Source organism: Carcharhinus amblyrhynchos, chromosome 4, assembly GCF_965287045.1.
Source record: "Carcharhinus amblyrhynchos chromosome 4, sCarAmb.v2.hapA, whole genome shotgun sequence".
In the NCBI taxonomy this organism is placed as follows: domain Eukaryota; kingdom Metazoa; phylum Chordata; class Chondrichthyes; order Carcharhiniformes; family Carcharhinidae; genus Carcharhinus; species Carcharhinus amblyrhynchos.
In genome coordinates, this window is record NC_137327.1 from 17839804 (window position 1) to 17852076 (window position 12273).

Genomic DNA, 12273 nt, shown 5'->3' on the forward strand with positions numbered 1-12273 from the left:
CAAAATATGAGAGCTATAAAGGCAGTATACCAACAATATTCCACTCATGGCACCGACCTCCTCAACTGCAAGTCGTTACAAATTGCATACTTAGCAACGCGTGTCGGTAAAATTAGATTTAACTGCAGGAGATAGGAGTCAGCGATGGAAATAAGAAGGAATATTCGAAAGATTATTCACATGGAGAAAATCACACTGAACCAAGAAATAATCCTGAAGACTCAGGTGCTCAGTCTTGATCCACAAATTCCCAATAGTTGGATTGTTGCTACCCATGATGTGTACTACTTAGACAGCATTCAGCAATACTGTAGAAGTTACCAAGAAGAAGTCTTCATTAACATTGCTGAACAATAAATATAATTACAGTAGAAAGTACAGGTATAGTATGTTCCTGCATGTTGTACTACACTGCTGAACTAAGGTGCAGGTCAGGTGCCTTCTTACATCATGAGCATTACTGTACTCATTCCCAGGTTAACCCTTACTGTGCTGGATCCTGCTACTAAATCTCCCAACCCTACCCCTTGGATATAGTTGCAGAATAGTTACTTACAGTTTGATTCAAGTTTCATGTGGTCAAAAGGCTTTTGTAATTAATTTCAGTGTTGCAACTGTAACTGTTGCAACAATGACGAAACTACTTTGTGATTAACATTACAATAGTAGCAGCATGCATGAACAGAACTTGTCAATGGGTGCTATTCGGATTGGCGGTTGGTGACTAGTGGAGTGCCTCAGGGGTCGGTGCTGGGGCCTCAGCTATTTACCATTTATATAGATGATCTGGAGGAGGGAACCGAGTGTATGGTGTCGAAATTTGCTGATGACACCAAGATTGGAGGAACGGCAAATTGTGCGGAGGGTGTGGAGAGTCTGCAGAAGGATCTAGATAGGCTGGGCGAATGGGCCAGGAACTGGCAAATGGAATTTAATGTTGGCAAGTGCGAGGTGGTCCACTTTGGTAGGAATAATGGTAGGAAGGATTATTACCTACGTGGAGAAAAACTGCAGCAGGCGACGGTGCAGAGGGACCTTGGGGTCCTTGTGCATGAGTCGCAAAAACCCAGCCTGCAGGTGCAGCAGGTGGTCAGGAAGGTGAATGGGATGCTGGCCTTCATAGTGAGGGGGATTGAATATAAAAGTACGGAGGTCTTGCTGCGGCTATATAGGGCATTGGCGAGGCCGCAGCTGGAGTACTGTGTGCCGTTTTGGGCGCCGTACTTATGCAAGGATATTTTGGCCTTGGAGGGAGTGCAGAGGAGGTTTACTAGGCTGATGCCGGAGTTGAGGGGGTTGAGCTATGAGGAGAGGCTGAATAAACTAGGCTTGTACTCGTTAGAGTTTAGAAGAATGAGGGGAGATCTCATTGAGACGTATAAGATGATGAATGGGATGGATAGGATAGAGGTGGAGAGACTCTTCCCGCTCAAAAAAGACGGTAGGACTAGGGGGCACAGCCTCAAGATAAAGGGGAGGCGGTTTAGAACGGAGTTGAGGAGGAACTTCTTCACTCAAAGGGTGGTGAATCTCTGGAATTCTCTGCCCGTTGAAGTGGTGGAGGCTACCTCGCTAAATATTTTTAAGACGCGGGTTGATGGGTTTCTGATAAGAGAGGGGATTAAGGGTTATGGGGAGAGGGCGGGAATGTGGAACTGGCCACGACAGATCAGCCATGATCTTATTGACTGGCGGGGCAGGCTTGAAGGGCCAGATGGCCTACTCCTGCTCCTATTTCTTATGTTCTTATGTTCTTATGTACAACCTCCATCTTCCCCCCACCCCCTTCAAGTCTTTGAAATCAGGGTTTAACGTGGTCTGGAGATCTTGTATTCTTGCCCCGACTCATTTGCCATCTAGGGTGGCAGGATCAAGGGTTGTTGATCTTGATGATGGATCGTTGGCTGGAGTCAGGTGCAGTCATGGCTTCACATGCTTTACCACTGGCGAGAGTTGCACCATGCCTGATCAGCCATGTTGCTGCGGGGATGATTTGATGCCACTAGTGGGACTTTTTCTCCCTGGGAGAACAGCAGTGATAACCATCCAGCTGTTGGTTGCACCCTTTTTCATCCTCTTCTGTCTTTTCAGGCAGACTTTTGGGATTGAAGTGGAGCTGTCCAGTGGGTGGAAGATGAGTAGAGGAGACTCACTTTGTTGAGTAATGTTCCTGTGACTGCTAGTTTCTGGGGCTGTGGGTAGATCCTCATCTCAACCAATTGCAGTCTGGTAGCTGGTGGAGGCAGGAGGTTCTTCTGGCAGCCATTCTAGCTGAGGCATCATCCTCACTGGGGTTGCTGTGGTACCCTCCGACTCTGTGGTTTGACCCTTTGGTTCAGTTTGGGAAGCTAAAAAGGAGAAGCATAGACCTGCCCTGTGAACAAGGAAGAGAGGTCACCAATAAAAGGTCAACATAATTTGTAGTCGGCCTTTCAATAGGATGAGTTTCTGGTTGCATGAGGACCTTTGTTGTCTTCACATCTTCTGCTGGTGAAGCAGGTCAAGAGTTATGCAGATGTCTTTACTGAGGCAAAAAGGGCTGATTTCACACGACATTATAATCTCTATGATCTGCTCGTTGCTGAACATTAATGACTCTTGAACCACTCCAATGACTGGGAGTTTGACTCCCTCTGCACCGTAGAGTGGATGTCCATGGTTTCTCAGCTGCCTTGGATCCTGCTGTCAAGATCTTCTGTCTCTGAAGCTTTTCCAGTGAGTTTTCTCAACAAGATCTTGTTGGGTTTCAAATTGAAAAGAAGTTCAAAGTATTTTAAATACTATTAAACTTAGCAGATAATTCATCTATAGATTGCAGATGATATCATTACCAGACAATTGGCCCAATTGAATAAAGTAGCATGCTAAGCGATATGTTAATATGTGGCATGGTGGCATAGTGGTTAGCACCGCAGCCTCACAGTGCCAGGACCTGGGTTCGATTCCCAGCTGTCTGTGTGGAGTTTGTACATTCTCCCTGTCTCTGTGTGGGTTTCCTCCGGGTGCTCCAGTTTCCTCCTGTGATCCAAAGGTGTGTGGGTTAGGTGGATTGGCCATGTTAAATTGCCCTTTGGTGTCAGGGGGATTAGCTGGAGTAAATGCATGGGGTTGTGGGGATAGGGCCGGGGTGGGATTGTGGTCAGTGCAGACTCAATGGGTCGAATTGTCTCCTTCTGCTGTACGATTCTATGATTCAATAACTTGCTCTGCTACTGCTGCAGCTATGGTAAATCTGAGGAACCTTTCTCTCTCTAATATCTCCAATTGAGAGATTGGTCTGGGCCACAAATAAGGCAATATTGGTGGTGGTGGCAATGAGGAACTGCCACTTAAGATTGAAAATTTTTCCCAGTATTGTAAGTGATCAGAGCATTTCAAAACGGTGCCCCCAATATTTCCAAGAAGATTTTCAAGCGGGTCAGACTTTTGGCATGACTTTTAAGATGGCAGCAGTGGGTTGGGAGGAGGAAGGAGCTTCAGAATGACTGTGGGTAGGGTCACACCTTTGGAATGGCAGTGGCCTGCCAAGGATTGGCTCTGGGTTAAGAAGGCGGAGGTTTCGCTGGTCTGGTGGCTACACATATTGTGAGGCACGCGAGCTTTTGTTTAAATGGGGTTTCTGCGTGTAATCTTGTTGCAGCCTGGAACTGGGGGAGGTGAAGGGAGCACCAAATCGGACGTTGGAATAATGAGAAATGTGCAACTGAGTTTCCTGACTTTTAAAGAAAAAGGTCACAGGACTGGCTTATTTGGAACATTAGAAAGTTTGTATCTAACTGATGGACTGTTGGCTGCTAGCTCTACTTTTGGAAGCTGCTTTCATAGGAATCCAGTGGAGAATTTAGCTTGAGCTTAACTTGTATTTTTTCCTTCTGCTGTCAGGATCTTCTGTCTCTGAAGCTTTTCCAGTAAGTTTTCTGTTTCTTGACTGAGGTTTTTTCACAGTGGACATTCATTGCTCACGTTCTTTCCTTGAATTTTTTTTTCAGTTTCTTTTACTAGAGGACGTAACTTTTGAACTCCATCTGCCACTATGTTTTGATGGGCTGTCACCTCCGTGGTGTGCACTGTTTAGACATGATTAATCAATCTTGTAGTTTTTTTTTGTTCATTCTTGGGACATTCATGGGGCAGCATGGTAGCACAGTGGTTAGCACTGCTGCTTTGCAGCTCCAGGGTCCTGGGTTCGATTCCAGGCTCAGATCTGTCTGTGTGGAGTTTGCACATTGTCCTTGTGTCTGCGTGGGTTTACTCCAGTTTCCTTCCACAGTCCAAAGATGTATGGGTTAGGTTGATTGGCCATGCTAAGAAATTGCCCCTTAGTGTCCAGGGATGCGTAAATTAGAAGGATTAGTGGGTATAATATGTAGGGATATGGGGGTAGGGCCTGGGTGGGATTGTGTTCAGTGCAGACTCGATGGGCCGAAAGGCCTCTTTCTGCACTATAGGGTTCTATGATTCTATGACTTGGGCATCGCCAGCTGGCCAGCATTTATTGCCCACCCCTAGTTGCCCTCGAGAAGGTGGTGCTGAGTTGCCTTCTTGAATCACTGCAGTCCACAATGCCTTTAGGGAGAGAATTCCAGGATTTTGACCCAGCGACTGTGAAGGAACGGTAATATATTTCCAAGTTAGGATGGTGCCATTCCCATGCATCTGCTGCCCTTCTGGATGGAAGTGGTCGTGGGTTTGGAAGGTGCTGTCTAAGGATCTTTGGTGAATTGCTGCTGTGCATTTTGTAGATGGTACACGCTGCTGCTACTGAGTGTTGGTGGTGGAGGGAGTGGATGTCTGTACATGTGGTATCAATCAAGTGAGCTGCTTTCTTGGATGGTGTCAAGTTTCTTGAGTGTTGTTGAAGCTGCACCCATCCAGGCAAGTGGGGAGTGATTTGTGCTTTGTAGATGGTGGATTGGCTTTGGGGAGTCAGAAGGTGACTTACTGAAAAGTTTTTATAAACATTACTGTAAATATGTACATAGTTCTGTAGAGGAGATGGATATAGCATGTGTTGCTATCTACTCTGATGACCTAAGCTTTAGGTCAAGCACTTTCTTAGATCACAGCTGGACAGTACTATCCTTAGTCCCAGCTTAAGCCTTAACGTACCAGATCCTTCCACTACAACCATGACGATGGACAAGATCTTCCTCAGAAAGCATCAGAAAATGGACATCAATGTCAATTAACTTCAGAATCTCCAACAACAGCCACACACGAAGGAAGTGTAGGTCAGAGAAGAAGGTCTTTGAGTATGGTATTTTGCTGGTCCTATGGGAATACTGGATTTATACCATTCCCCCATTACCAAAATGTTCCTCTTCCAATTGTCATGAACCCAGCTCCAAACGCCAACTATCCCATTGAGTAAAAACCTTCCATTAGTCTCCTGACTAGTGAAAATATGAAACAAAACCGCAGTTCCTCCGCACATTAATTTACATGTGCAGCTCTTCACAAGAACTGCCGTCAAAGACAATGGATTCAGAGTGCAGCTGAGATGGATTTTAATGCAGTGACATGTGAAGACACCGACTAGATTCAATCACAGGGACAGGTGGTCCATTCATTCAAGGATTCCCAACCCAACAATAGTCAGGGAAAATAGAACAGCTGAAGCTATTCAAATAGCAGATCAGAAGCTCAAAGTACCAAAGGTAAGGAAAGCTGATTTTATTTTTAATTGATCACATGCAGAACAGAGTGACATTATTGTAAATATGATTAATCCCTCGCAGATCAATTGGCTTTGCTTTGGTAACTGTAACCTTGGCATCCGGTTAACAACCCTGGTGTTGATTCAAATCCAACTCCAGCTGTCTGGGTACAATAACTTAGGCTAACACTTTAGGGCAATACTGAGGCAGCGTTGCATTTCTGGACTTTCAGATGAGATGTTAAACCAAGACAGTGGTCTGCTCTCTAAGGTAAAAGACTTTATGGCAGTATTCGAAAGAAGAGCAATGCAATTATCTCTGATGGTCATGGCCAAGTTCACAATCAGTATGACAAAAACAGACTAATTGATCATTTTCACACTTGTGGGAACTTGCTGCATGCAAATTGGCTGTCACATGTAAAGTCAGAATGCTACTGCAATTATCCACAATAAACTTTGTTCAAACATAAAGAGTGTGACATAATACACACACAGTTGCGTATCCACGTAGGCTGCAACTCTATCACCTTGCCTGCCCAGAATCGGAGTGGGCAAGGTTCGAACAAGGGTCCGACAATGGAAATCTCCATTGACCTCGGGTGGGAAATTCCGTTCTCTCTCAAGTGAGGCCATAAAATCCCACCCATAAGATTTAACAAGAAACAGGATTATATCCAAGGTAATATGATTGTCCTGATCTCCATACAAAGAAGCATAACTTCAGTCCAATTGTTTAAACATTCATGTTATGGGATATGGGTGTTGCTGGCTGGCTAATATTTATTGCCCATCCCTAGTTGGGGCAACATGGTGGTACAGTTGTTAGCACAACTGCCTCACAGTGCCAGGAACCTTGGTTCGATTCCTGGCTTGGGTAACTGTCCATGTGGAGAGTGCACGTTCTCCCCATGTCTGCATGGGTTTCCTCCAGGTGCTCCAGTTTCTTCAAACAGTCTGAAAGATGTGTTGGTTAAGTGCATCAGCTGTGATCAATTCTTCCTCAGTGTACACAAACACTGTGCCGGAGTCTGACAACTAGGGGATTTTCACAGTAACTTCATTGCAGTGTTAATGTAAGCCTACTTCTAACGCCGACAAATAAACGGTAAAACTTTAGTCACCCTTGAGGAGGTGGCGGTGAGCTGCCTTCTTGAGCTGCTACAATACCTGAGATGTAGCTACACCCCCATGGTTCTGTTAGGGAGGGAGTTCCAGATTTTGACCCAGTGACAATGAAGGAATTGTGATATATTTCCAAGTCAGGATGGTGAGTGACTTAGAGAGGAATCTCCAAGTGATGGTGTTCCCAGGTCTTTCTACATGGCAGTGTTTATGGATATGGGAGGTGCTGTCTGAGAAGTCTCGATGCGTTGCTGCAGTGTATCTTGTAGTACACGCGGCTGCCACAGTTCATCAGTAATAAAATGAATGTTTGTAGAAGAGGTGCAATCAAGCGGAAGAGGCACAGATAGGATTAATGGACGGAATCTTTGATTGTTGAAATGTCAAATAGTAGGCGGCATGCACTTAAGATGAGATGAGGAAAGTTCAAAAGGAGATGTGAGAGGCAAGTTATTGTACACAGAGAACGGTATGTGTCTGGAACGTGCGTCCAGGGGTGGTGGTGGAGGCAGATATGATCGGGGTGTTTAAGTGGCTTTTAGATAAGCACATGAATATGCAAGAAATAGAGCGATGTGGACCAAGGGCAGCAGAAAGGTTAGCATAATTTGGCGTCATGTTCGGCACAACATCATGGGCTGAAGGGCCTGTTCCTGTGCTGTACTGCTCTATGTTCTAAATAGGCTGCTTTGTCCTGGATGGTGTTGAGCTTCTTCAATGTTGCTGATGCAGGTGACTATTAAGTCATATTCCACGGTGTTGTGTGTAGTTACATTACAAAATTTTAGAAAACTACTCAAAGTTACATTTTTTAAGAACCTTGGACTGAGTTTAAAGACATCACAAAATGGCTCCAAATTTACAGTATGAAGTCTCACAACACCAGGTTAAAGTCCAACACGTTCAACAACTTGTTGGATTTTAACCTGGATTCTTACTGTGCCCAACCCCAGTCCAACACCGGCATCTCCACTTCCAAACTTACAGACAGGATTGTGGATTTCAACAATCTTTCTCTTATCCCCAAGGAGACAAGGATGCATTCGCAGATATATATAAATATACATTTTGACATTCAAAGTGATAGGAACTCATCGACTTGATGGCTTTTTCCCCAAAGACACTAATCGAGAAGCTCCATCATAAGAGGGTGAACAACCTTGGCCCTTTTGATCACTACAGAGGGCAAGGGGATTTCTGATAACTGAAATAAAAATACCACTTGCCTTACGTGGAATGTGACTTAGCATTGTTGTACAGGTCACATGATAACAGTGATCATCTTGGCTTACCTACTAAAAAGCATCTGCCGACAGCAGCCAGATTAATTCTGAACCATCTTAAAGAGGCTTCAGTGCATCAGCAAAGAAAACTGCAGATGGAGAATCAAAAGGGGACATCCAGAAAAACAACTACTGGGCTGCTGTAAAATAACTAGGCAGAACAGAAGAAAGGGATGTGCTGTCCTCCCCATAAACCTGATTCCACCTAATAGACTCACCCATTAAAACAACCGGCAGTAATTCGACAGTGGAAGTCATTGCAACTGCAGAGCCAACTCTGCAACGGCAAAACCGTCACTTCAGACTACATAAATCTCAACTTCAGACCCGCACTAAACAATACAGAGCGAATGTGAATCATTTTCATCCGTAACTAATCTTTGTATGTGTTAGTAATCTAGTTTTGCTCGGGTAACTTCCAGAGCAATAGTGTGAAATAATCTAACATTTTAAGTACAAAAGGCTTTGCTGCTATTTTTAAATTGTATTACTCACTCCAAGGGTGAAATATGTTATTATTCATTAGCAACTTTGGGAAACACCTTTGAAGTGTCTATGGCAACAGGTCTGCTTTGCTTATTGTACAGAAAAATTTAGCAACAGCATATTAGATGTCCATACATTATAGAAACACAGAAACTAGAAGCAAGAGTAGGTCATTCGGCCCTTCGAGACTGCTACATCATTCATTATTATCATGGCTGATCATCAAATTCAATATCCTTATTACCCCCTAATACCTTTAGCTCCAAGAGCTATATCAAATTTATTCTTGAAATCAGACAATGTTTTGGCCTCAACTATTTTCTGTGGGAGTGAATTCTACAGATTCACCACTCTGAGTGAAAACATTTCTCCTAAAGTTTATTTATTATTTCTTTGTCACAAGTAGGCTTACATTAACACTGCAATGGAGTTACTGTGAAAATCTCCTAGTTGCCACGTTCTGGCACCTGTTCGGGTAGGCTGAGGGAGAATTTAGCATGGCCAATGCATCTAACCAGCACGTCTTTCGAACTGTGGGAGGAAACCGGGACACCCAGAGGAAACCCACGCAGACACAGGGAGAAGTGCAGACTCCGCGCAGACAGTGACCCAAGCCAGGAATCGAAGACTGGTCCCTGGCACTGTGAGGCAGCAGTGCTAACCACTGTGCCACCGTGCTGCCCATTCTTCTAAACTCCAAAGGCAAAGTTAAGGTAAATCGCAATGGACATCTCCTTGTGTTTTATACTAAATCATGACCTCCTCAAAAACAAGCATCAATCAACTATCCACTCATTCCCTCCACAGAACCACAAACATTTACTGCAGATAAGGAGGCCCTTAAGGAGAGCAATCTGAAGGTAATCCCACTTCTCTGCAGTCTACTTGTACAGTTCCATGTTATCCCTTTTCCCTTAAAAGATGCAATTGCCTCGGACTCAGCCTCTCTGACAAAGTATTCCACGCTGCCTGCCAATTAAACACAGCGCTAGGTCTGAATTGCAGACTAAAACAATCAAGTTCATGCTCAGGGAAAATCAGCCTGTTGCAGTGACATATCAAACCTGTTTTGTTACATGCAATCAAATGGCGGGACACACAACAAAATCCTTGTGACTGTGTAAAGCTAGGAAGACAGAATTATCAAATCACTCACATGCTAATTTCAAAGAACACTCTGACCTAACTTAAAATTTCTACCATCTCCTTATCATACACAGTAAAAACATAAGAACCAGGAGCAGGAATAGGCCATCTGGCCCTTTGAGCCTACTCCGCCATTCAATAAGACTATAGCTGTTCTTACTCAGCTCCACTTACCACTCATCATAACCCTTAATTCCTTTACTGTTCAAAAATGTACCTATCCTTGCCTCAAAAACATACAATGAGGTAACCTCAACTGCTTCACTGGTCAGGGAATTCCACAGACTCACAATCCTTTGTGTGAAGAAGTTCCTCCTCAACTTAGTCCTCAATCTGTTCCCCCTTATTTTGAGGCTATGCCCCCTAGTTCTAGTTTCACCTGCCAGTGGGAACAACTTCCCTATTTCTATCTTATCTATTCCCTTTATAAGATCTCCCCTCATTCTTCTGAATTCCAATGAATATAGCTCCAGTCTACTCAGTCTCTTCCCATAAGCCAACCATCTCAACTCTGGAATCAACCTAGTGAATCTCCTCTGCACTCCCTCCAGTGCCAGTATATCCTTTCTCAAGCAAGGAGACCAAAACTGTACACAGTACTCCAGGTGTGGCCTCACCAGCACCTTATACAGCTGCAATATAATCCACTGTTTTAAATTCCATCCCTCTAGCAGTAAAGGACAAAATTCCATTTGCCTTCTTAATTACCTGCTGTACCTGCAAACCAACTCCTTGAGATTCCTGCACAAGGATATCCAGGTCTGCCTGCACAGCAGCATGTTGCAATTTTTTACCACTTAAATAATAGTCCATTTTGTTGTTATTCCTACCAAAATGGATGGCCTCACATTTACCAACATTGTACTCCATCTGCCAGACCCTCGCCCACTCATTTAGACTATCTATATCTCTTTGCAGACTTTCAGCATCCTCTGCAGTTTGCTCTGCCACTCATCTTAGTGTCATCTGTGAATTCGGACACACTATACTTGGTTCCCAACTCCAAAGCATCTACGTAAATTGTAAACAATTGCTGTCCCAACACTGATCCATGAGGCACACCACTAGTCACTGATTGCCAACCAGAAAAACAGCCATTTACCCCCACTCTTTGCTTTTTTAAAGGATGTGAGGCAATCCACCTCTACCACCCTCCCAGGCAGCGCATTCCAGACCATCACCACCCTCTGGCCCCCCCTAAGCCTCCCCCTGCAAGCCTCACAACCCCCCTAAGCCTCTTGCCCTTCATCTGTCCTCCCTCGTGACTGACCCTTCACCTATGGGGAACAGCTGCTCCTTATCCACTCTGTCCATGTCCCTCATAATCTTGTACACCTTGATCAGTTCACTCCTTTATTCTTCTCTGCTCCAATGAAAACAATCCAAACATACCCAGCCTCTCTTCACAACTTAAATGTTCCACCCCAGGCAACATCCTGATGAATCTCCTTTGCACCTCCTGAACTGCAATCACATCCTTCCTATGATGTGGTGAGAGAACTGCACTCAGTTCTCTAGCTGTGGCCTCACCATAGTTCTATATAATTCCAATATTCCTGTGGAGCCATGAGTAGTGTTGCTACTTCTACTGAATTCACATGAGTGCAATCCCTTTATAAGGACATTGATGAGATGATTGTAAGCAAGGAAAACTTGAGTGAAGCATGTGCAGCAATTAGGTTCCAACATGCTCCTGGAGTAGGATGGGTGCTTAAACTTGTATCTGGAAGTTATTCATCCCACTCCAATCCAAAGCTTAAAAACAGGCAGAATTGAAATCATTTTCTCCCCCATCTGCCTGGTTGCTGCTGCTATAAAATCCACCTGGCCAGTATCGAAAGGTACATTTAGTAGCTTTACTCACAGTTGTCAATTTCTGTTCATTGGGTATAAATGGTTCATTCAACCCCAGGAGCCTGTGCCGGCAGTTTTTTCCACAGCAGCCACCAAGTCTAGTGCTACCAAAGGAGAAAATGCTGGAAAATCACAGCAAGTCTGGCAGCATTTGTAAGCAAAGAAAAGTGCTGACGTTTCGAGTCCTGGGAACCCTTCGTCAAAGCCAAAAACCATCGAAAGTGGAAGATATTTATACTACAGAGTGAGGGAATGGAAGATGAGTCATAGCTACAGAAAAGATCAGTCAATTAGTTATAATAGTAAGATGCAAGAACTTAAATTTCAGTGAGTCAGATTTCATGGTGATGCAGTGGTTAGCACTGCTGCCTCACAGTGCCAGAGACCCGGGTTCAATTCCAGCCTCAGGTGATTGTCTGCATGGAGTTTGCACTTTCTGCCCATGTCTGCATGGGTTTCCCCGGATGCTCCGGTTTCCTTCCGCACTCCAAAGAAATGCAGGTTAAGTGGATTGGCCATGATAAATTGCCCCTTAGTGTCAGGGGTTAGGCAGGGTAAATATGTGGGGTTACAGAGATAGGGCCTGGGCCTGGGATTGTGGTCAGTGCAAACTCGATGGCCTGAACAGCCTCATGTTGCACTATCGGGATTCTATTCTATGGTTCAGCCTATTATCAAAACCTAAAGAGAAAATGCTGGAAACTCTCAGCAGGTCTGACAGCA

General features: G+C 44.4%; 1 protein-coding gene across 1 annotated transcript in view; it reads right to left on the reverse strand.

The window, feature by feature from the left end:
• The window catches only part of cdh13 (cadherin 13, H-cadherin (heart)), a 971374-nt gene that overhangs the window by 722113 nt on the left and 236988 nt on the right, over window positions 1–12273 (reverse strand). The gene's annotated exons all lie outside the window — the stretch shown is intronic.